At 41.5% G+C, this 26,265-nt stretch overlaps 1 protein-coding gene across 3 annotated transcripts in view; it reads right to left on the bottom strand.

The window, feature by feature from the left end:
* The window catches only part of SPSB4 (splA/ryanodine receptor domain and SOCS box containing 4), a 180,981-nt gene that overhangs the window by 17,609 nt on the left and 137,107 nt on the right, over window positions 1-26,265 (bottom strand). The gene's annotated exons all lie outside the window — the stretch shown is intronic.

Raw genomic sequence — 26,265 nt, 5'->3', positions numbered from 1 at the left:
TTCCAAAACACGCCTCCTGGGCATTAGACATACAGTAATTACAACAAGGGCCACAAAGATGCTGCTAAACCCATTGCCAAACAGATGAAACACAACCACAATAAATTTTCAATCCACCACTGTAACTTTAGTATTGATGTCCAAACTAATTACATTTGTATGCACAAAGTGATCTAGAGCCCATGAAGCAGAGAAGTTGAAGGAATGACACAGAATACAAAAAGTAAACAAACCAGCAGCTCTGAAGCCTCTGAGTCTTTTGAGGATCCCTAAAAACTGCCTCTTGCTCTGTGCAAGTTGCGCTCTGCAGACATAACGCAGTGTATGATCTTTAATCCTGCAGAGCCTCAGTAAAGCTCTACCTACCACAGCATTAAACCAGGTCTTTGGGAAGCTCTGTTCAAAAGAAGGTAAAACTAAGAGCTGTTACCAGAAATTCAGATAATAATGATTCCCCCAAGAGCCATAAACATTTCATGATGCTGGAAATTCAGGGGTTTTTTTAAATTTAACAACTACAATGCCCCTCTGCATCTACCATTTGCGAGAACTTAAAATACCACTTCAAAAACCTGAAGTTCATCTGATAAGAGCAAAATAGCACTGTTCATGCAATGCCAGAATACTTTAAATCTTACGCAAGTTTTTAACCTTGGCTTTCAGAAACAAGAACGTAAGTTTCTAGTTGCACCTATGTGACTCCGTTCTCTCAACAGAAAAAAGGCTATTTACTACCGCTAACTACGAGCTTTCTGCAGTGCAGGGAGCCCCAGTCAGGCAGTAGTGCCAGCCGCCCTCGTCAGACAGCTGTGCCTCTGTTCCCAAAAGCACCAGCCAACCTCAGCAGGTTAAGAGTGCATACTACATTTTTCACAGGGATGCGGTCTCCGATGTAAATGAGGTCGCTCTCTAAGCTTGCCTTCAGAAAGCACTCTCAGGAACCCAGATCAGCCATTTCCTCCTTGAAATCTTTCATTCCCAGAAGGAAAGAGAAAAAAATACTAAGCCTCCCTAGCAGTAAGCATCTGCCAAGAAATGTTAAGTGTTCCCATCCAAACTCTCCTCCCTTTTCTTAAGCCTTCCATTTCTTGCTGTATTATAAACCACTCTGGGGAAATACCACAGACTCTGAACATTTACGTTACGTTCCTAAGTGGTAAACCATCCAGTTTTACTAGACCCTTTAAAATAAAATTGCACGATCTATCTGCAGAATTGAATTATATATTGCTTTTTCTATATTAATTATATGTTACACAGATTAATGGCCACAGTAACAGGAAGTTAAACTAGCCATTATTATGGAAAACTGCTATATCTGAAACAGAACAAATATCACAAGGGTGGAACAAAGCTTTGGGGAATGCATCAAAATGCTATGCAAAGATTAGTTCACTTGGCTCCAAAATGGCTTGTCAAATAACAGCAAAATATTTTTTTTTTAATTTGAATATAAGAGCATCTGACCTGTGGTCAGACAACAGGCAGTACCCTTCAAAATGCTGGAGCTGTGGTACAAGACAGCAGGTATGCTTTCTCCCCCACAAGAGCTTCTCCTACACATACACCCTCCAATTTTGGCCTGTGAGTATTTGTTCCTTTATCAACAATCTCCTAATCAAATCTTTTGTTCCAGGAAGGTCACTATAGGTTGAGAAAAATGCATTAAAATGCTTTCCAAATATTTACAGAAAGATGTTGTAGGAAGGAAGGAATAGCTTAAGTACGACTGAGACTGTGCATCACTAATAGAAGTTTCCACAGAAGTTGAGCATTTTGACAGGACATCAGCTGGGGAGCAGAGTTCCTAAAGCAGCAGAGACACAAACAAACAGAAGTACTGGCCAGCAGTAAATGCTTTCAGCTGGCATCCACTGATGGACTGGTTTTCTTTACCACTAAAGGACGATTTACACATCTGAGGGGCATTTTAGTTTCCTGTAAGTAGTGACAGAAATTAGGAAAATAACATGAAAGGCAAAGGACAGAGCATGTCACGTTCACTCAGGTCCAGTGATCGTTTTTTTTTTTTTGCACTTCAGCAAATTTTTAGGTGTCTAACTTAGGATATTAGATGCATAATGAAATAGCCCTAAGAAGTTATTGCTCACATCTGTAGGGAGAACAAAATACAGTGTCATCAACTTAAAACTATACATCTAACTAACAAAAACCAACATCAGAGAAAGAAATTATCATCTTGCATCACTATAAGATTGTGGGCATCTGGTGTAAATGCACATCAGGGATGGTTCGCCAGGGTCTACAAAACACTACAAAAATCATTCTTTCAACACCGTAAAAAGAACCACAGTGGGTTCTGGGAATCTAGAGGCTTTGTGAATACCAAACCACCACACATGTGAAAACACAGCAGTCACAAAGGACTTATTCCTAGCTCTGACACATCTCCTACACAATGCTGGCCAAATCGCTTATGTTACTGTAACCAAGTTAGCTCTACTGCACATACGTATGGAGAGGAGCTGGTGCTCATCGCGGTGCACAGCAACATTGAGCCATTTCTGAACTGACATATTTGTGTTGCACTTAGACCTGACATGTCCCTGGCGGGGTGTCATATCCCAATTTCTCAGGACGATGACTCAGGTTTGCTGACTCCCAGGTCACGATTAAGGTGAAAAGACACCAGGGATCCTTTAACTCACAAAACTCAATTTTTATTTGCTCACAACAAGAATTGGCATGTTCACCACCAAAATTGGTATGCTCACAACAAAAACTGGCATGAAACTATGTCAGTAAACTGTGTAACGTGCTCTCATATATCAGCAAGCATATACTACAGGCCTTGCTTATTTGGGAATCAGTTCACGGAAGACAATAAGGAGAGCCCTCCTGTTGAGTCACAAGGTTCAGAGTGGACCCCCTTGCTTTCTAGACTCCTCAGTGAGGAGCCTAGGGGCGGCTGGATCCACTCATAGTCCCAGACCTGGTCAACGGCTTATGTCTAAAGGGATGAGGTGCAGGGATTACAGAAAAGGAAAAGGGAAAGAGAGAGAGAGAGGAGAAAGATTTCACTAGTCCTGGGCCCAGCATTGGTTCGGTCAGCTGAGGGGTCCGGTTCCAGTGGGCTTGCGCACATGGGGCTTCAGTTTGTGTCCTTTTATCATCCTTGCCCCTCCTTCGGGCAGGCACTTGAACTCATTAGGCTAATTAGGTAGCCTTTGGGCCATGGGCTTGGGGGTCATTTGGGGAGTAGCTTCCTTCCCTGCAGACATGATCTTTCGCCACAGATGGTGAGCTGCCCTGCTCAGCACATCAGAACAGCACACCAGAACAGGCAGCTGGGCACCCTCCAGCACGCCCTCCCACTCCTGTTGCTGATGGGGCTCATGGGCTTCTTTTCGCCTGGGGTTCCCTGCTAGGCAGAGTTCGTTGTTACGCAGAGTTAGTCGTTAAGCAGAACTTGCCCCACCACAACGTCGCTTTGCTGTGTCTTAAAAGCGTTCTGTAAGAGAACGTTTAGATGTAGGCTTCTCTCTGTGCCCTCTGTTTCAACTGCTGAAGCAGCAAAGATCCAGCTCAAGAGGCTGAGCTAGGTGCAATGTTTGTCTTGCCACCGTTCATGTTCAGAATGTGCTGGACTTGAGACGTGGTAAAAACTGGCAGACAACCCTGCCAAATATTGCATGTGCATAATACAGGCCCAAATAGCTGAGTAATCCCCCTCTAGGAATGAAAGGCCACCAAGTACATATAACCACAATAAACTCAACTGACATGAAACAGGTCGAGAGTCTCATCCAGAAGCAAACACCCTCACGGAACCATGCAATGAGTTTGGCAGATCTTTCGCCTGACACACACTCCTGCTCAGCCTCCCAGGGGCTCTGCGCGGCAACTTTTGCTGAGAAATTGTAACAGCAAAGAGAGGGTCAGGTGACAACATGAGAGGTGTACTAGTCTTTACACCGCCGATTTTGTTTTTAACACAATTTTTACTTCAAAGCCACATTTTAATGAATGAAATCTTGTACTTCCAATTTTAGAGGCTTTTTTTTCCCCCCCCTCAGAAAATTCACACTGTGGTACAGCAATGGGGTTCTGCCAGGAAATGAGCACAGCTCGGAGTGACCCTGCGTCCTATTAGCAACATTTGACAATGCATCGGCTTTATCTGCCTTCCTCACTGGAAAACAAACCCCTTTCCTTTCCAAAGCACATATGTTACAGATCAATATCCAAACACTTTTAGGTTCTCCTATTGCTATTACTGAGAAAGGAAAGTAAAAAGCAAGTCGTTAAAAGGAGGTGACCTTTCTGCCAGACTGGCTTCCATCACAGCAACTTTGACACAATGAGGAAAATCTCTAAAGATATTAACGGAATGAGCACTTGCGGTGCCTCCTCCATGAAATGAAGTTTGCTCAGTTAAAAACAGTACCAAGGAAAGAAGGTCTGAAAAGAAACCAGCTGCGCCACTCGGGAGAAACAGGGAGAGAGGCACTTAAACGCATTAAATTGGATGCTTGTTTCTTTCTTTTCACCAATAAAAATGAGTGATTGAGACCCAAATACTTCTTTATTTTTCAAGAATACAGAAAGCTGGATAAATGAACTGTAAAATCCAATTGTCTCTTGAAGAGCTACAGAGATTATTGTGTTCATCCTGCGGGCTGTTCGCGAGGGTTACACACGAGACACGTTACTGGGACCGAAGTGACGTGCCCACAGCGAGCACACTGTGGACCCACCTCGTTCTGCACAGCGGGAGGGAGCGAGGGCTTGGGGAACGTCCCGTCCCGGGGTGCAATCCTTGGGAAGACCCCGCTCCCCCCTCCTCTGGCAACGCACGTGCCCTGCCTGCCTGTCCTGCTGCAGAGCGATGAGTGACAGCTGGGAACCGCAACCACGAACCACCACAGCTTGACCCACTGCGAGTCTCTCTAATCTAAAATAAAGCTTCACCTTCACTTACACTTAATCACTGCTCACAAAAGGTAAAATATGAAGACAGTATTCAACAAGCCAGTGGCAACCACGGTCTCCATTATTTACCAGCAGTTCCTGCAAATAAGCCCAGAGACGAGGTTACTCACTTGCCGGCATCACGAACTAGCCTGACTACTGCCGGCAAAATTTTTAGTGCTAACTTAGTAGCAAAAATGCCTGTCAAATTAACTTTTTGTATGATGAATACTCTCTTCTTAGTTTGGTGTATCATGACAAGCTGGAAAGAATCACAGTGGCTATTCATGTGGGCAGGAACAACATCAGAGCACTCCGATTGGGCTATGCCCAGCCTAATTCCATTATTAAACCATTCAGTCTCGAGGAGCGAAGCTAGACGTCACTCATTCCACTTAGTCAGACTTAAGTGCCTGAAAAAAATCTGTTCCTTCAGCAGCTTTCAGCATATTTGAACAGAAGTGACTGGGAAATATACTGAAAGCATAACAGATGGCCTGCTCTGAAAAAGGGCAGGAAAACATGTCAAGGGGATGAACACAGAAAGTGTCTTTCAGCAGTGAATTATGGAGTGCGAGTCAAAGGCAAAGCTCAGCCATACCCCTAGCTCCTTCCAGTTTGTAACAAGAAGAAAAAACAGCCTTCAATCTCTCAGATTTGGTGTAAAATGAAATCCCTAATCCATCTTCCCAGTGCAGAACCATTAAATTGTAGTATACGGTACATGAATGGATTACATTAGTACACTTCTAACGTTCTGACATTTGTATGCAGCAATTCAATATTTAAGACTGATTTAAGATTGACTAAGTTAGTGAGAGATTACAAGAACTCACACCACAGAACTTGTTAAAATGAAAGCAGTACTGAAGAGATGATGGGACAGACAAAAATCAAATGTCACAACTCCCAGCATGAAAAGCAACTGCTTAGGAAATCATACAACTTTGGAAACAAAAGTGGTCTAAGACAAGTATCAGAAATGAGCTGCAGAATAACCTCCTGAGCCAGAGTATGGGAGTTTCATCATCTGATACTTGTAGAATATGAAGAGGGGGCGGGGAGGAGAGATACTAAAACCGTTCAGCCCAAAACAACTAAGTCTTCTGGCAGATGAAGAGAAGACATTTAAAAAAAAAAAAAAAAAAAAAAAAGGGCAAGCAACCAAAAAACCTGGGTCATTGAGTTTACTATCTTTTTTCTTTTTTTACTATCAATTTTTTTTTTCTTTTAAATTTACTCCTGCTGTAAAACATACCCGCTATTACCATGGACCAATACAAAATGTGCCTTTCAAACAGGTCTCATGTTGCGTTTGTGTTGGTTTGCAGCACCCAAGCACACTCTGACTGGAGCGCAGGTCAGAGTGCTGCAGTGAGGGCAGAGCAGGAGGCTGACGCAGGGCTGCCCGGAGAGGCGGCTCCTCTTCCCAGCCAGATCTGACTCCCGCTCCTGGAAGTCAGCTCCATGACCCCTTCCCCTGGCTCTTAAGCTTATGCATGAATGACTACCTCCCAAATTAAAGCTTGCCACTACCCTGTTCCAGAAAGAAAGGTTGTTCAAGGAAGGCAGGTCTCAAAGTATAAACTGTTTTTCTTCGGAACCTTTAAATCCCTTCAGAAACTGTCTAGTCAGTTAAACAAAGCTGTGACCTTCAGTTTAAATGTTGTACATATCACCTGTCTTCAGACCAGTTCTCAAACTACCATTTTTCCTTTGGAACACCAGGCTGCAGGAGCGTGGGGCTGCGCTGGATGATGGCACATCCCTGCGAAGCACCATCAGTGGTGTGTGAGTGCCTGCAGCTACAAACTGCGGCTGGCACAGTGAGAAAATGGCACTGCACTGCCCAAGTGCAGGAAGGCCACTATTAGGAGACTTTTTGTTCTCATGGAAGCCTTTTATGCAGCAAAAGAGAAAGAGGAAAAAGCCCCTGTCCTCTATATGCCCACAGCAGCACACGTGTGCACGCTCAGAGTCATCTCTGTGGCTGAAGTAACTGGTAATAACAATGTCTCAGACATGTCTTGATTTCAAGTTGATCATATGTTTATAACTATTGGCTTCTTCCATTACCAGATGGCCTGTATAATGTGAAAAATAAATTACAAAACACTTCCCAGGGCTGCTTAAATGACTGATTTGTAGCTGCAGGCATCTAGCAAGTTGTGAATGATTATTGATGTAAAAGAGCAACTCTACTGGGGATGACAGTAATTAGTCTTTACAAAATTCAGTGGAACATCATCAGGAAGAACAAGAAACCTAAGTAATTTATACGCCACAATTAAACAATTGTTAGAACTTGCAAAAATTTAAACCAGACAAGTATGGCATATAACATGCAGCACCTGTAGATTTATAATCTTAACTAACAATAACACTTATCTTCTATAAGAAAATATCAATTAAATTAAGCATAGTAAATAACACACAATTTTTTGTCAGCCTAAATCACCGCTTCTACCACCACCAAATGTCCTTCTCCAATGTTTCTCCTGTGCTATAAAATAATGTAAGTGGCCTCCCTTTCTCATTTTATGTATAGCAATGCTTAATAAAGTGAGCCAGATATCCATGGAATAAACCAGCTACGAGCTATTAAGCTAGCTAGTGCCATACTTTCTTGCTGTTTACATGCTTTTAGCATGATAGTGATGAGTATTACGAAGTGACTGAATTATATACCACGTTTAGAAACTTATTCTGGTAACTATTATTGAATATATATACATGCATGCATGTACATATATGTATATATAGAAAAACACACAAATGTCTGGATGATTCTCAGCTTCTGAGAGAGAAACAGATAATCAATATTTTTGAAGCTCAACATGAAATGAATCTGGAAGAAGCATGACTGTTTCTAACCTTAAAAGCAATGAACTAAGGAATTCAACAGAGTATGCCCATTTCAGCTGGTTACCGTACCTGCTTTCTGCAGGGCTTTCTGCCTGCACAGACCCCTGGCACCACACAGGTAAGGACAGTTCAGGCAGCGCAGCACCCTCAACGCCAAGTCATCCCATCCAGTGCTCTTCATAAAAACCTGTGTGCACTCCTGATGTTATGTGGCCTTTCTGCACTAAGCAATGTCTATAAATACTTCTCAGCTTGAGAGCAAACAGTGGAAATGAGCAGTTTGATCTTGGAGGTAATGGAAGCACAGCAGTGGAAGGGAAGGCAGCAGCAATGCACGTAGAACAATTTCTTAGCAAGAAAACTACTCAAACTGATTGGATGCAACAGAGAGAGTCTGACTACATGGCACAAACTCAGTTTTACTACCTAAGCATTTGTTGTAGCAACGTGATCAAGCCAAAGCTGGGCTGTTGCATACCAGCAGAGAATCCAGCCCTCCACCTCCAGCCTGTCAATAACAGTAATAATGATAAATTGATGCAATATAGTATATAATGAATAAAAACTAAGATCCAGCATTGAGCTGCTAGCATGCTACGCCAATAAATCTCACCTATTCTCAACTGTTTTAGGACTGTATGTAAATGTCACTAGATACTACAAAAGTATTCTGATGTTACCGTCCAGCTACAGCTTTTCATGAATCAAAAATCATTTTGTTAGGGTTCAGTTATTCTTTACGCAGGTCAGCAAATCAAGTTAACTAGCTGAAAAATTTTTGAATATAGCATCTTGAGAAAAACCACAACATGTCACAACCTGGTTCTACCTCCTGCTATCCAGATAGGCTTAGGCTTACTTAGCTGTCATCACACACTTTGCAGCCTGCCAACCAAAGTATTTCCTTTTAAAATAAACATTTGAATTACAGATTATAAAAAGCAGTCTGTTTTAGCAGGTGCACTGTCAATCCCTGCCATTCTCAAGTTTTGCCTTACCTACTCAACGTCGAGAGAATATGTTGCCAGAATTAACAGAGCATGCCAAAAATCTCTCCACAGCTGTGCTGCTTAAAGGAGGGAAGAACAGATTTAAGCTTTAAGACATTCAAAAGGATATTCCATCCGGATAAACAAAGACAGAAAGGCAAGTCTCTGTTCTCTAGCCATCCTAAGAAGGGTGCATCAGTGTTTCAACACAGTCTTCTGACCTTCAGAAATGGTATCAAACATACAAAATGGAAATACAAAAAGGACTGCAAACAGCAGCCCTGCCTGTACCTCTGTGCCATGCCAACTGGCAGGGTCAGGCCTGAATGGGAGCACACATGGAACCAGCTGCAGATGTTTCCCAACATGTCACCTGCCCCAGAGTGTGCATCTTCCAGGCTCTGCCCTGCCTACTGTGCTGGGTGCTCCCCTCCCTTGTACAGCAACGCCTGGAGGGTTTCACCAAGATCTAATAAAGCTCTACAGACAAAGTTATCTGAATATTGGTATACTGACTGTGTCCATGGCACAAGAGAGACATTTAGTATGTCTAGAGAGACATCTCTGCCGAAGAATTCGAACACTGGAGCTGCTTTATCCATGTAATGTAATTGTCTCCTAAATTCACTAGCATTTGTAGACTGGATCCAGTTAATTCATTCCCTTCAAACAGGATGGCAGCTAAGTAATAACAGGGGAACTAAAAACCCTTAAAGGCCAAGAGAATTAACTGTATCTTACTAAAGCTAGCAAGGTCATGCATTATTCATGCACAGAGGACAGGAGTACACTCATCAGCTTAGAGGGCTATAGGGAACTCTGAATCTGAAGCTCTCATAATTTGCAGCCATTAAAAAGGCTGGCTGCGTTATTTCATCTGAAAGCAAATGATAGTTAACTGCTGACTGTCTTACAGAGCCACATGTAGGCAAAGGGACTGCTTCCAGTCCTCACAGGCACTGCTGGAGCTCCTGTTGCAGAGCTAACATGAGAACTTGACTGTTCTCCCCTGGATACAGCAAGGGAACACAGAGGAATATTTAAGCCAACTGATACTCCTAAATGCAAAGAGTTCTTGTGTTACTAGAAGATGTGAGAGCACATGGCTATTATACAGCATGCTTTCATGGGCCCTAATGAGACCATCAGCATTTAATGCCAGCCAATACACAATCTTTTAAATAAATAAAACCACTGAAAATAGCTACTTTGTACTAAAAGTAGCCCTTTTCACTTAAACTATTTACATCCACTATGAAGCGCCAGTCCAAACTAATATTGCATGTTTGCAACCTTCTTTCTAAAAATACACCTTTATAGTACAGTAGCTATTATTTCTCTACAGTATAATCATGGAAACTGCATGACTGCACTACTTCTAGCCCATGTGTGTTAAATAAGTGAGCTCATTTTGTAGAAAATTTCACACCCATGTCTGAAATCTGTCTGTTATAACACAGTATTTACTTTTCACCTCTGCTGTAAACTATTAAAACCACAACGCCAAATCTTGCAGACAAAACTCACATTCACTGAAATCCTAATTGAAAACTGCAGAATTTTGAGCAATGCTGTTCATGGCGAAGACAGCGCTGGTGAAGGAGGGCTGAAGAACCTCAAAAAATCATTTCGTATTTGTTGAAAAGCTCTCTTTAATGGGGTGCCTTCCCCTAAAGTAGGCTTTGCAAGCTGACTACCCTTAACTTCTACTTCTCCTTTATTCTTTTACAAATACTGATATGAGCTGTTGCATGATGTGCACTAGCTAAAATGTGGAATGTGAACAATTACTCCACTAAAATATTCTTGTGTTAACCAACCACATCTCATAAGCCAAGTCTCCAGATCTGATGAACTATCGATCCTTTCTCTCCTTCTTCTACTCTACAAATCTAATGAACTATTGATTCTTTCCTCCTTCCCTGCTCTGGCTATGCATGCCCTTCCTCCACTAAATCTCCTTTTCTGTACAGCCTTAGGCAGGGCACGAGCTCATCCTTCTCCATTTCAGTCATGCCCTTCTGTATCTGAATAGCTGCTGGTCTGTATCGCGGTGGCATCTGACAGCAAAACTCTCAAGTCAGAAATACAGGATGGTGAGCTGTGCTCAGCAATGGAAGAGCATTGGAAAGGATCTGGTTCTCCACCCCACTGCCCGCTGTCCTACTGCACGCTGGAGCTGCCGCAAGACGTATCTCTACCTCCTGCCCTCCGTGAGGCCTGATCCTGCAGCCACGGAGACCACCGCACCACGCTGGGGGCGATGCTGCCAGCGAAGCGAGGTGGGAGAGCTACCTCTGCTCACTCCATCCTCCTCTCCCCTTCCACACGGTTCAACACAAGAGGACCCTCCCTGCTTTCTGAAGGGGTTGGCACAAGCCAGTGCCCCAGAGAAAGCCCAGCTGCCACAGAAAATTTCATCCCAGTTCTCGCTCGTTTTGTAAGTCAATGGTAGTATTTATATTTACTGTGCTCTGCAAATAAACTCCAAGTGATTTCTCCGATTCCTTAAAAAGCAAAACCTATGAGCCCAATCCCTTCCCATGAGGAAAACATTCAATGCTCACTGAGACTGTCCAAACCTCTTTGCTTGTTCATCTTTCTATCCGTAACAGCTCCCTTCTCCTTCTGCTGCAAAGGCTGCCAGGGTGCTACGAGTTCCCCACAGCTCCGGCCTCACACACCATCCTGCACAGCACAGCCACCCCACGGCGTAACACAGCCAGCCACCAGCCCCAGCTCCTGCTTCCCAGGCTGGGCTACGGCTTTAACCTCCAGAACCTCACGACAGATATTTGTAGTTTTGTTGTTTACAAGAGATTTAGCTGAACTTACCCCCACTGAATCCTTTCCTTTACTGTTGAGAGCTTCTCTGCAGGCAGGGCAAGTGAGGAGAGAGTCCTCCTAGCCCTGCACAGCACAGAGATGGGGACGGAGAAGAGCCTCGTACTTGGCTGTTCCACGCAGATCTGCCATAATGAAAGTTTAACTAAAACTATAAAAGTTAAGAGTTAGCTTTCAAGTAAAATTTTTCTATTATTCTCTAAATGTAGGGAAAAGCTGCACTTATTGTACATCAAACATGATTTCAGCCAAGAGTTTCCCCACCACCACCCTTCTCTTTGCTGGCCTCCAGGCTGATGAATTACTACTTCATTACAGCACCACCACAGACCTTTTCATTGCTCTATGCAGCCTACTTTCCTTTCACAAATCCCTACCCTCCTCTCTGGAGGATACAGACATTAAATCTCATGACAAAGCTCTGCTTTGAACTCATTAGCAAGTGTGACCTCAGTCAAATACCTTACTTGCAGTATCTTCTGTAATACTCACCACAAACCAGCTGAAGCCAACTGCTTCATCACATGCACACACCAGTTCTGCAGATATAAAATATTTGGAGTAAATCCTTTATCTTTGGCTTGTTATTCTACTTACGGAAATAATAGAGTTTAACTATGAAACAAGAAGTTGCTAAGGTTGGTGACACTTACAAAAGCATTATTTTTCCAATTGCATTCTAGTTTTAAAAAAATTACTCATTCCTTACTACTTGAAGACTTAGGATCATTAAGGAAAGAATATGTTCCATATAGACTCTGAGTAATACCTAATGCCCAAATATTGGCGACCAAGCCTGAAAAAAAACCTCTATTTTTGGAGGAATGAAAATACTAACCGATTCCTTACTAAAAGCTTTTCTCTCAAAAATAACTACTGTCATAAGAATAGAAGTATGAACACCAGTCATTCCTAAGTTTTGTTTGTTGCTTATTGTAAGATATTTTTAAAGCCTTTTTTCTTTTTTTTTTTATTTAAGCTCTGCTTTTATCACGTAAATTCTATGTGCTAGCATGGTCCAACAGAAATGGTAATGGAGCCAAATTGTAAAATGGACTAAAATTAACTATGGGTACATTGCTGTCATCTTTACCTCTGGATAAAAATTAATGGCCACATATTGTATAGCTTAGAAGGCAGTATACCCTCATCCTTTCTGTAAGAGCTACAGAAATATAACCACCCCCTCATCTCTTCCTGCTTATATCTCAAGTTTTTCTCTTGGATGCCTGTTCTAGTCTCAACTGATGCAATGTTAAAAGGAGTGGAAAGGCAGTATAGCATATTCTAAACTGAATGGTAATACCCACTATTAGCCCACATGGAGAGTTTATCTTCGACTACTATTTAGAGAAAGAAAAAAAAAAAAAAAAAAAAAAAAAAGGAAAAGTCGTGTTCATTTTATCTCAGGAAAAGGCACTTGCACTACCAAAATACTGGGTTGTGTGAGAACGCAGTAAAATATGCAGCGTGTGAAAGAGAAAAGTCTTTATAAAAAAAACAGAACAGGAGGACAAATTATAGTCCCAAGGTAACTCCCACAGAGCTTAACAGTACGAGGACTTCAGCCAGGCACTTTTCAGATAGAATCCAGAAGTTCCCCACCCACTAGGAACATTAACTTCAAAACTAAATGGACAAAACCCTTGGACAGGTACACTAGAATAGATACGGTCACCCACAGAAAAAGATGTGCAAGCCTGCAAATATTTTGGGGAAAATCTTTCCAAACCTTTACCCTAAAGTAAGAATCCCAGAAGTACCACAGAAAAACCTCATTCTCAAAGCCTTGTTTCACCAGAGCAAGATAATGTTAAATAAAGAAATTTGGCCTCCATAGGTAAAACAGTTCGGGTTAAAAGGTTTGCAAAGAAACCTCCTGCTATGGTCTGGCAGTGGAGGTCCTTTCTTCCCAGCTTGCCTTTTGCTAATCAACTCGGCAGTTTTCTGGGTTGGAACAAATCCCCCCTAGCACATCCACAGAGAAGCTATTTCTTCCAGTACCTCGGACACACAGACCTTGGCCACGCAGCAGCCTCCTGCTCTGCCTGGCAGCCACCCGAGTCCTGCGGAGCTCAAGCTCACCTCTGGGCTTGTGTCTCCCGCCGCCTTCCACCCCCTTGGCTGAGCAGACAGGGCTGCTTTCTAGGAAGGAACCGTCACTCCTTTCCTCCCCAGGGTCCCGCGTGACAGCGGGGCACAACCCCAGCATCAAAGAAAACAGTGCTGATGCTAGCTGCCCAATCACTCCCTTTTTAAAAAAACCACAACAACTGTTAACATTCAGTAAATAGGGAATAAATGCATTAATAAGCAGTTTCACCACCCATCGTACCTTCTTAGCTTTTGGTAGAATTTACTCAGGCTTCACCATAAAACCAGTATTTGTCTGTTCTGACTTCGTTAAAACATTTAAATGTAGAAATCTCACTGACTGCTTAAAAGCTGAATTAGACTGAGTTTTGACAGGCATGAAGAAAGAAATCTCCAACTAAGCACTGCACTAGGAGGAGATCAGGTGGGCACAGATTGTGCCCACTCCCATATTACGTGCAGGGACACTGTGGGAGGATAGGGGACAGCAGCATGACCAGCAGAAAGGCCCTCTGGCAATCCAGCGAAAGGAGTCCCCACTCTCAGTCATCAGACACTTCCACTACACGATCTGGAAAAAACAACAACAACAAACACCTAACCCACACCCCAAACAAGTACCAACCCAGCTTTGGGCTATCTCTGTAGTAAGGAACAGGCTGAGAGCAAACACAAGCACGGACTTCTAATGGTTTGCTTTTGTGCTCTGCTTTTTGATACCTACAGATACTAAACTGTTTTGCTTAACTGGAAAAAAAGAACTTGGCAGCATAGCACAGTTATGGGATACATTACTATCACTAATATATAAATATTAACTTCAACAAGCAATAAACTTGACATTTAGAGTTTGGGTTTCCAAACTACTTCCCCTCCCCCAATTCTGAGAAAGTTTTAAGAGTTCATGTTATTATGAATCGTCTACTCAACATATTATTTCCCACCTGGAATAGCATTTGACTTCTTTATTATTCTTGCAAATTTATACGTGAGTGCTTCAGACCTATTACTACTAAATAATTTAATCAGCACGCGTCTCCAAACCTGGCTGCAGTAGGAGACCAAATGAGACAACTGAATGCAAAAAACCCACAGCTGAATCAAACTACCAGAGATGAGAGGCAGGAAGAGCTCCACTTCATCAGGCCTATTTCTATAGTTTGCCCAAATCCCAACTCCCACTCGTTAAGGAGACCACAAACAGCTCCAGAGAATTGTTTCCTCTACACCATTTAATTTCCTTTGTGAAAAAATTGCTCACATTTTCCTTACCAGGCAACATATCACTGCATCAGCAACATCAACCACAGGGTGACAGGAAACACACTAACAGTGATGAGCTACTACCCAAAACTAACTTTCACACAGCCTCCTCCTCTCCCAAAATACTTGATACAACAAAAGCCTCATTGTTGTGGCTCCAACCCAAAGCACGCAGATGCTCACCAGATGCTGCCAGACTGGGAAGCGAGGTAGAAAACGGAGCTTCAGCTGTCACGAACAGGACGAGGCTTGATCTGCTGCTACTGAAGTCAGCAGAACACCACTGCATTTCTGACAGCAGATGCTTACTGACAAAGGCTTATCGTCTGCAGGCAAACATCCAGAATGCCCTAAAACAAGCTCTCTGGAAAGTGGCCTCATCTTTCGATCACTTCTGAGGCTCAGGAGATGCATCCACCAGCTTACCTTGCTCTGGCCAACAAGAGACATCCTCTCTGTCAAGGCCAGGTGTTCCCATCCTGGGCAGTACAAGACAGACAGATCACTCCCGAAAGACTGCGAACTATGTAATGGGTACTCCATTTTCTCAACTATGAATCTTATTTTATTTCCTGCTGATATAACCTGAGCATTGCTTACAATTATTCATCTATGCACATTCCAAAGTGTATTGTTTCAATCACTGGGGCTAATGATACTGTGATAAATTTTTTGTCTTGAAAAACTAACAAATCTGTTATAGCCCAAGTTACAGAAACACTGGGGTTCACCAGAACTTCTGAAAGGAGGAGTGATGGAAAACCTCCACACGAGGATTTCCATCTAACTTAGACTGAAGAAACAGTGTATTTATTTCTAACAGTACTTAAAGACCTTCTGTTTATGCTTCAGAGTAATAACTGACCTTGGATGAAAGAAAACTCCCATGGAAAATGCTCTTCACCTCAAGATCCATCAGTGGTAGAGATATTCCAGAGTCCATGGCATTTAGCTCTGCTAGGACGCAACCCGTCCTTCGGGATAGACCTGGGCAGGCAACAGCTTTAATCTCACGTTTTACAAAAGGAGGAGCCTTCTGAGTCAACATCAGTGACCAACCAACCAACCTTCCCCACCCCTCAAAAATTTTAAATAGATCTTCGTTACGCAGACACACACCAAAACAGACAAAAAAGAGCAAGTAGAGATAGGGGGGAGAGAAGGAGGAGGGGAAAAGGGATTTTTAATCTCTTCTCTTACATGAGTATGACATCCTTTGTGATCTTTAGATGACTGAGAAAGCCACAGCGCTCTTACTAGTAAGAACTGCTTCCTTGTGAGCTACACCAAGGCTGGGAAGACTGGGAAGACTCCTCCAAGAATGAAGTGTCTCTTCTGGGGGCGCTGGGGAGTATTTCTGCTCGTCCTGTGCCTCAGCTGAAGTTTTATGATATCGATACTGAGACGGTGTGCATATGCATACATACATACACATATTCTCTGTGTGTATTTGCATATATACATATGTATATGGTATTTTCTTCAAAATGCACATTAAAAAAAAGCAGCGGTCAGTTAGAAAGTAGTATCCTCTGATTTTCTGCTTATAAATACATGTGTCTGCTTATCTAAGCCACACAATTTTAGACCTCTACACAGGTACAGGAATGGAAGAGAGACAGACTGTGTTACTATGGTTATAAGAACAGCATCTCCTAAGTTCAGCTTCCCACAAGTGGCCAAGTATCAGCTCCTGGGAAACCCATGCAAACTGTGGCAGCAGAGACATCATGACCTGCTGCCTCTTTCCCCCATAGCATTTTGCTAAGGAGCAGTGACCACAAGAAGCTGACCAGGGTTGATCCTGGCTGGTGGATCTGACCTGGGACTTATCAGTCCAATTTTTTCAAATAAAATAACAGAAAGATAGCAGCCATGTGAGTTTATACAAAATACATTAACAAGAAGTTGCACAACCCTTGTAAGGGTAATTGTATCTCTAGAACGTCATCTTCAGGCATTTTAAGGGGAGGAAAAAAGGATACAGGAAAAAACATAACTCGTTTCAGAAGCATGCTCCGCATGATTACACAGAAATAACACTGTGGTTTTATTAGATTTTATAAAAGCTTAAAGTGTTGTGGGTTTGGTTTTTTCCTCACTTTATGCAATCAATCTGCAAGCAAAACAGCCACTGGGCTGGCATAAAGAGAAAGATGGGAAAAGGCTGACCCCAAAAGACTACAGTGTCGGTCTTTGCTCAGTATTTCTAGCCTAAAAACAGGTTTTAAAGGGCTTATCAGTGCCACCAGCCTTCCAAGTCCCTGTTAAATCAGGGCCTCCTGAAGTCCTGTCTTCCTGCCAGTGCCAGTTCAGCCCACAAGAGAAGCAGCACAACCTGCAACATGAAGTCTTTCACAATTTGACAATTTTCTATGCTGTGACATTTTTAAAAATGGATTCAAGAAACAGAAATATACAGATTTATTCGCTTTAAAACACTGTGGGGCTTTTTGTCCTCTAGAGAGGCTGGAAGGGAAAGACAGAAGTAGGCCTGTGTTTATCATAAAGCAGATAAGTGAGTTCATCCATGGGGTCTTAAACACATTGTGCTAACAGTGGGGCCCGAGAGCTGATACTACTAGTCCTAACCAGCAGCTGCTCCAGGATTATTGCTTCCATGTAAAGCAACAGGTGCTCGTTCATAAAAAACAGATTTATTCTCTGGGACTGTCTTCCTGGTCTGTATACAGACACATATGGCCTGTATTAGATTCCTTCTCCTCATACTCTCATTCCCAGGATTTTAAGAAAAAAATCTGATGGTCTACAACCATACGCCAATGAGCTTTCACCATCTTGGATCACAAATAGAGAGGGATGGACCCAGTCTCCAAGAACAGCACTCTCCCTGGAAACCAGCACATCATCTTTGCACAGACTACACCTGCTTCTTCATCTGTGGCACTTCACTGACTTCATTTCTTTCCTCAAACTTGCTGCACAAGTATCCCGAATCATCAGACTATATTGATACAATGTTAAGGGCTGTATTTTAATAGAAAAAAAGAACACAAATTTTGCAAAACCTCTATCACTGTATCCCATATCTATACAAAAGCATTTTGTAGGGCATAGCTCTACTGTTGAAGCAAAAGTTGTTTTGCAATACTAAAAGTCCAAATCCAATACTAAAGATATACCACCAACATTGCATGCACACAATTGCAACCCTAACATCAAATTAAACACTAGACATTTTAATGCAAGCTGTCTAATCATAAATTTCAAAACTTACAACAATTAAATGCAGCTATCAATAAAAAAAAAATCTTATGGTGATAAATTGTTTTTTAATAAAGGAGAAAAAGCAGACACAAACACCTTTCAAAAAACATCCTGTAAATCCCAATCTGATAATTTCTCTTTTTTAAGCTGCAGGGTGATACAATTTCAAGTTTCTGAACTTGTTTCCTCGGTTATCAGAAGGATGAAAGTTACCCACAGTTATAGCAACACACCTGGAGTGCTAGAATATAACCACTACTCCAAATGCACTGAGCTACAAGACATCAGCTGAAAGTAAAAGGTTGAAGGGTTGGAAACACTAAGAAAACGGGCAATGTGCCCTCAAGGAAGAGGAGATGCCAGGCCCAGAGCTGGTGAAATAACTAATGGAAGTAGCTTTCAAGCAAGTCTACAGCAGTTACTGCAAATCCTACTGACATATCAATGAGAGAGCAGGATTACCTCCTGTGTTATACCACTAGGAATCAAAACGACACAAATTTTGCTGTGCTTTTGACTGCAACTCATACCCAGGTTTTTAAAACTATAAGTAGACCACAATACAGTAAAACAGTCATCTCAGCCAAGAAAAAGAAATAAGAATAAAAAATAATTGAATGTTTCAAATTTCATACAGTTGTTTACAATAACTCTGCATGTTCTCCATTATATTAAATAAACTTAATAGCATTCAAGTCAAAGCTTTTTCCAAAAATAAAATGAGACATGGATACAAGGGTACTGATTCTATCAACAGCCATAAGAAGCACATGCCACGACACCACTTGTACTGACAGCTCAAGCTGATGTATGAATTACTGGAAAGCACACAGAAATACTAAGCTCTTGATCTCCACCCAATTATGACCTTTCTTAGCAGTAACACTCACCACACTCTTCACTGAAATATCCTAATTACAGGTATATGAAATATACTTCTATTTTGTTTGTTTGATCTGACATGACAAGAGAGACTGCTGCTCTCTAAAAATTATTCTGCACTGGCTTCACAGACTCTACCTCATAAACATTGCATTAATTCATTCAGGCCAGTCACCAAAGACACAGATATCTCTGCAGCAGAGAGTGAGAACACTATCAGCTTGTTCAGAATCAGCAAAGAAGCTGGCAGCCTTTCAAGTCATCCAAAAAAAATTAGGTAGCTGCACAAAGAATAAACTTCAAAGTGCTCGTCCAGAATTCCCTTTGGGAAAGAGCATGTATTTCACATGCTAATTCCAACAATTAACCAGCAGGTGCTGCTTATTTATAAACTTCTAAATGAATTTTTAAAAGCAAGTAACAAAAATTGATGTTAAATACTAAGCCCTTAGAGAAAGATACTATATTTATGCTATACCGCACAGAAAAGGTATGTTCGCTTCAGCTCCATTAAAGTTCAAAGGATGCCCAAGAGGATGATTCAGCAGTTAACGCACATCTTTCAATATTGAAACTGGTGAATCTCTTTCCTCAGACCACACACAATCACACCCTCCTCTTATTTTTAAATTTTTAATGCATGAAAAACACTCAAGTCACAAGTCAGAAGAGGAAACGTTTCATTATTTGTACTTTACGTATGAGGGAGGACTGATGCTCTGGCCGGTTCAAGTCCTGTTCTTTATTAACAGCATTGTGCTGGCTGCAGTCACCTGTACTTTGTCCCCAGCAACAGAGTGTATGGCAGAGCTGCTTCAGACCTGCTCCTGCTTCAAGGAGAAATGCACACACTAAAATACCTAAAATTACATTTTATAATATTAGGTTCCAAAAACTTGGAGGAAAACAAGCAGAAACACACACACACACACCCCCCATAGCGCTGATAAACTCATATATGCTCCCATAGAGACACTAATTAGTTCCAGAACATAAGCATCTTAAAACCCCAGTCTAGGACCTCAGTTTCCTGCTTGTCTTGAACCACACACAATACTTGGGGCCCAGGACTGCCAGTACCGATACACTGAATTCAGGGGCTCATGAAGGCATGGAAGCCTTGGGAGCCACAAGCCAGGCAGGATTTTCAGGCTACCTACTTCCAGACCTGTGTATGTGGATCCTACTGCGTGTACCTTTGATGTGAATATTTTAAACATTTGTTTAGCAGAACTATAGACTTTATGTTAATTTGAGAAGATTATGACAGAAGCAACAACTCTTTGAAGATGGACTACATACAGCTAGGTTGAAAGGAAAAAAGAGGATTTGGTGGTTTTGTTATTTTAGTATCTTACACTTCATTCCTGCCTCCTGGAGCAGCGCTAGCAAGACTATCAGAGACCCATATAAAAGCAACATCTTTGTTTTGCAACCAATTTCCATTTCAAAGCAGCAAATCTAGACATGACTGAATGATTTCTTAAATCTCATTTCCATATGCCAGGCAGAGAAGTAACCTGCTTTTTCTGTTCTGTACTGTGAAAGCTTCCAACCTACAGATCCATTCGATAAAGCCATGAAAACAAAGTATACATATGCTCCCTGGGGCTTTTTGCTAGAGTTGATTTGCATGAGACATTACAAATTTTTTAAATGAATGCAAAATCCCTAATTTACTCTGTGCACTTATTTAACAGATTAGGAAATTCTTAATATTGGATAAAAGAAGTAACTGCTGTTTCGGACGGGGTTATTATGGAGTCATCCTAACCACACTAGTAGCTTCAGAAAGGAAAAGGGGCTTTAATAAAACTCTCATACTGCTAAAATACTGTTCCTGAAGGAAAGCTGCAGCTGGCCATAGGTACATTGAGAGAGTGCAATCTCTTCCTCATTCAGTCTACCCTGGATATTTGTTGTCCGTATGGCTGTTGTGCAGCCAGAGAAAATGATGTCAAACTTTCATGCTATTCCTAACTTTTGGCCATGTTTCTAATCTGCCTTTGGAAGCAGCTATATTGCTTTAACACCTTGGTAGATTTAAGTACTCCAAATAAACAAACACAAGGTACGCAGGGGAAACTGGTTCACTTCACACACTTCCACATATTTCAAAGTTCAAACGGAGACATGTAATTCTTTAACCACAGAAATACAAAAGCCTTGCTCATAAAAATTAAATACACATCCTATTTCGGCCACATGCTTCTCAAATACTTCTGCAAGCTAAATTCAAGATTTCAACCCAAGTTGTCTACAATAGGAAATGTACTGTGAGAAACCCATTCCCCATGCCACAAGTTTAGCCCCAGGCACAGCAACTGCCGTACCCTCATGTTTAGATTTTTATTATTATTATTTTTTAAAAGAAAGCCGCATTAAGCTACTAGCCCAGAGCAGCAGTCTACAAGTTAATTGTTTCCATGTAGTTTGTGAAGGCAACAAACACCACAGGAACACACACACACGGTCTACACAAGAAGAAATATTACCCTTTGCTATTTCAGCACCATTAATCCCTTCCCGCTTCCCCCCCCCACCCCCCCAGCTTTTTTCCAGTGAGACAGGCTCAGAGTTACCCTGTGTTGTGATGTCAAAAGTTATTTTGTGCTGATTACTGGAATCAAATCTCCAGACAGGATATATTTACAGCTGTCTACACTGTCTTACAATAAGCTGATGGATGACTCATCCTTTTCCCCCTTCAGCTGAAATCATTAGAAGTAAGATAGCGGCAGAGTGACAGCAAGCAGGCAGTGAGGACCCCTTCCCACCTGGCCCTGCTCCCCTCTCCTGCCACAGGAGACTCCTGCACAAGGAGAGGTGAGCTGCAAAGATCTTACTCTGTGTTTAAAATACATTAAAACATAAGCCTTTTCCCACGTATGCAATGACCAAAAAAAAATCCTAGAAAATTTATCATTTTTAAGTTTTCAGTATATGTTAACCCACCAATAAACAGGCATTTATTTCAAAGTTCCTGTACCTGTGTGCTTGCAAAGGCTAATATCCCATTGCCATGAGTACACATCCCCTTGTCGCGCACATTAAACAGAAAACAAGAAATTAAAAATCAGTGATCATAAACGTACATATATCACAGGAAGATGAAGTGTCAGTAGAAACAAAAACTGGACTTTTCCCATCAACTACCTAGATGGTGCAGATTTGCCAGCAGAATAAAAATATGACCAGATGATGGGTTGATAGCACAGACCAAGTAACAGAGACTGTCAGCTCAGCAAGTCTGGAGGCAAAAAGCACGTCTGCTCTTTGTGTCAATGGGGAAGGATGTGAGTTTTCATTATCACAGACAAATTTAAAAGAGGGTAAGTGTATTCATAGCATGCCTGCCTCTCATTTCTGTCAGCTTCAGCAAAATAGTATTTGATGAAAGACTGAAAAGAGTTTGTGGGTTTGTTTTTTTTTTTTTAAAACTGGCTATATCAGTTTATAACCACAGCTGATTATCTTAATGTATGGTGTACCAACAGAAGAGCAAGTCTTCTGTGAGCTCTGTCAGTACTAATAAATCAGCTGGCTCAATAAGACATGCATGTAACCAACTTTTGCCATGGGTAGGTTGGTCTCTTTCTACAGATTTGGGCCAAGCACTGGGAAATCCTTGAGTACAGTTAAGCACGTGGCTACATGCCACTGACTTCAAATGAATTTTAGGCACACATTTGAAGAATTTGCTAAATAGAGTTGATGCCCTGAACTTGGATTAGTGATCAGTACACAGTCATGGCATTAGCATTTTCAGCTCTTCTCATTATCCAAACAGGTCTTTGCTGAACTAAACACAAGGACACTGAAGTTTGACTTCTGTACTATACTGGTGCCCATAAGCATTGGGTGAATAGCTTCTGGGTAAACATACAAATAGTTTCTGTATAAACTTCTTGAGCAAAACAAAGAAGCCCTGGAGCTGTTTGTGGCATAATGTGGAACTAGAATCTTTAATACTGAATAAAATACAATATTGTGTGCTATGTAAAAGGCATCCAACACTTCATATTGATTGGATGGTTCTTCAGTTATAAAGTTTGCTTTTTTATGCTTTAAGCCCTTGTCTGAAGTCAAGATGGAGCTGCTAAGCTACTCCATCAAGACACAAGATTTAGCCTACCAAAAAAAACCACCTTCTCTTTAAATGAATTACATATGTGGGGGGATTTTCAGCACCAAAATGTCTTTCCTCATTTCTTAGCACCCCATTTGCCAGTTCAAGAAATTACTCAGAAACCACTAGAAAACAACACGGAAGAGAAATCTCACTTATCTTTATCACCTTGCCATATAAACCAAAGAAAGCAGCAAGGTGTTTAATCTGGAAATGCTACTGGAAGCATACCTTCAATCAACTAAATGGGAGTTTAAACACATATTTAGCCATCTCACATTCTTTCACACACTCCACAATGACCCGCTGGATAGAACAACATGCTCAACCTTTTTCCCAACTAATTATCCACTTGGCCCTGTGTTTTGCCAGATAAAGCTACCCTCCTATTTCATCAGTTGTAGGAATCCTACTATGTGACAGGTGCAGATTTGATAAATGAACACTGCCTCAGTCAGCCTAGAAGCCTAAAATAAAAGATTTCATAAATGCGTGACTTTCCTTCATCATGTAAGGAACCAAAGTGGCAAGGAAAAAAGGGTTAATCTTGAGTCTAAGGGAAAAAAAAGTTTATAAAAATTAATAAATTGAAGCAAACAAGTGTCCAAAGGGCTTCTCTTTAGCAGTTTTAGGTGAAGACCACATTTATAAATCCTTATCCTCTATGTACACATCACTATCCGATTTACGTTAAAAATGTCAACATCCAAATTAATCTGTATTACAACTATGGATTAACAGTAATGACAGTAGCACTTGTGAAGTATTTGCTACATAGGAATGCTACATCTCGAACAGAAAGCTTCCAGTCCAAAGAGATGAGCAAAAGTTTCATCTGAAATCTTTCTCTCTTAAAAAAAAAAAAAAAAAAAAAGGGCAATTATGCATTAAAAACTCCAGTTCTTGCACATCTCCCCAAACTCATGTTTGCTACAAATGTTTTAATATATATATATTTACGGTGTGCGAAAGAAAAAAATATCAAATTATAGAGACACATCAATACTGTTTTTTCAATACTTAATACCCCAGGTAAACAAAACTAGGTAGGTGTATGTTAACTCATGCATACAAAATCCAGACTTCTGAAATTTTAAATACTGAATTAAATGCTTACTGTCAGCCTCCAGGGGAAGTTTTGTCAACCAAAACTGCAGGTTATAAAGTCCACTCCTTGCTTATCTACAAGTGGCAAACAATCCCAACGCTTTCTACAGCGCCATGGAATTGCCATCTCCTTTTGAATATGCTCCTGACTTGGATCATTTCTGCTAAGTCACGGCATTTCCTTGCCATCTGCGAAGGCACAGGCAAGCCAAAGTTATTCCTCCTTTCTGGAGGCAGCTTAGAGGACTCCCCTGATCCTCTCAAAAGACACAGCAAACCTGGCACCAGCAAACAAAAGTGCTGATCTTCTCTGACTCAAGGAGAACAGGCATGGAAATAGCACATAGAAGAATTAACAATTCTTCTCACAGGCTGCCCCATGGAGGGAGGGGCAACTCCAACACAACCTAGTTTCCAGACACAATAAAATACTGATATTACAACCTATTTAGCATAGCAATACAACCAGTATAGTCGTAAGCACTAACCTGTCTTTGCAGTACAACTTGCTTTGCTTCGGGAGATATTGATTTTATTGCATGGCTGTAATTTAGGGAGTCATCCAAAGTAATTGTAGAACTTTACTAATTAGCCTCCTTGCTTCTACATGTAACTTCAAGGTCACAACTAGAATCTACATCAAACTGGAGTTACTAAAAGAAATCTCTTACTGCCAAGAGTTATCTTTCCACTTCCCCCCCCCCCCCCAAATCAATTCTTTATGTGGCCCATATTGCATTATTGATGTAGAGATGACATAAAATATCCATAATTCCATTAGGTGCTGTCTAAAAGAAACATTAGTAAGTACACGATATTTAATGACAAAGACAAGTATCCCGTGGTGCTGCTCTTGGGGGTGAGCCCACTCACAACAGCCAACCCCTATTCCTAACAAGGAGTCTATTAAACCAGCTGTTGGTCAGCCAGCCATGCATTATTCAAGAGCCTCATAAGCTTTGCAGACCAAAAAACTTGTCACATCTTTTCTGCCTTACCCAGCCAACCATGTAAATCACCCAGTATTAAAAGGTTATTTTGCAACATATGTTCCCAAAAACCTTTAACTTCCAGATCTCATGTGGAGGGAAAGACTAGCGGCTGCCTCACTGTGCCCAAGAGCTGAAGGAACATCAGCCTATGCCGATTTTCCGTTTCTAAAACGGAGAATGCAACGGCCGCATTATGTTACTTGTCACAGTTATAAACCTGTTCTGAGTAGCAACAGGCAAGTAACCTTGGCTGCCATAGCTACAAACTACGCAAGTGACTACTGGTGACATTTTCAGAGGCACTCAATTGTACTCCCACAGAAAAAAAATCGGGAGCAGAGCTGCCCTGGCTGCGGCAGAACAAAGCCAAATCAGCATTTGCTTCTACTGGAACTGAATGAATCTCAGCAGCTCCTGTTCAGCAAGAAGAATCAAAATAACCCAACTTTAACCCTGCATAGTGACAGCCCCAATTTCACCCTGCAAACCCCCATCAGATCCAATAAATGGAATAGTTTTATCAAGGTGGCTGAACTTAAATTTAAAAAAAAAAACAAAAAAAACAAACAAAAAAAACCCAAAAAACAACCAAACCCACAACTAGGGGAATTTATTGCATATCCCCGATAAAGTATTCCAAAGGATAATAAATGACCCTCACTATTAAAAAATGCAACTTACTTCCAGTTCATATTTTCCTTCTAACCAGCAGATCCTTCTGGGCCCAGCACATGTTAACTTAAAGAGCTCTTTCTCATCATTCTTTTCCTTGAATACAAACTCTTAAACCATGATGTGGCTTCTGGCTGAAGGAGCATTCAGCAAGGAGGAGAAGTGAACCATGCAAGGAAGGGAGCAAGGCAGCTGAGAGCTGCAGTACAGAGGGCAACCTCATCTCTGACGGACAAAGACAGAACACGGTTCTTCCAAACTTAAGAAC

The sequence above is a fragment of the Aquila chrysaetos genome, chromosome 10 (genome assembly GCF_900496995.4).
Source record: "Aquila chrysaetos chrysaetos chromosome 10, bAquChr1.4, whole genome shotgun sequence".
In the NCBI taxonomy this organism is placed as follows: domain Eukaryota; kingdom Metazoa; phylum Chordata; class Aves; order Accipitriformes; family Accipitridae; genus Aquila; species Aquila chrysaetos.
This window is presented reverse-complemented; position numbering and strand designations above follow the sequence as displayed.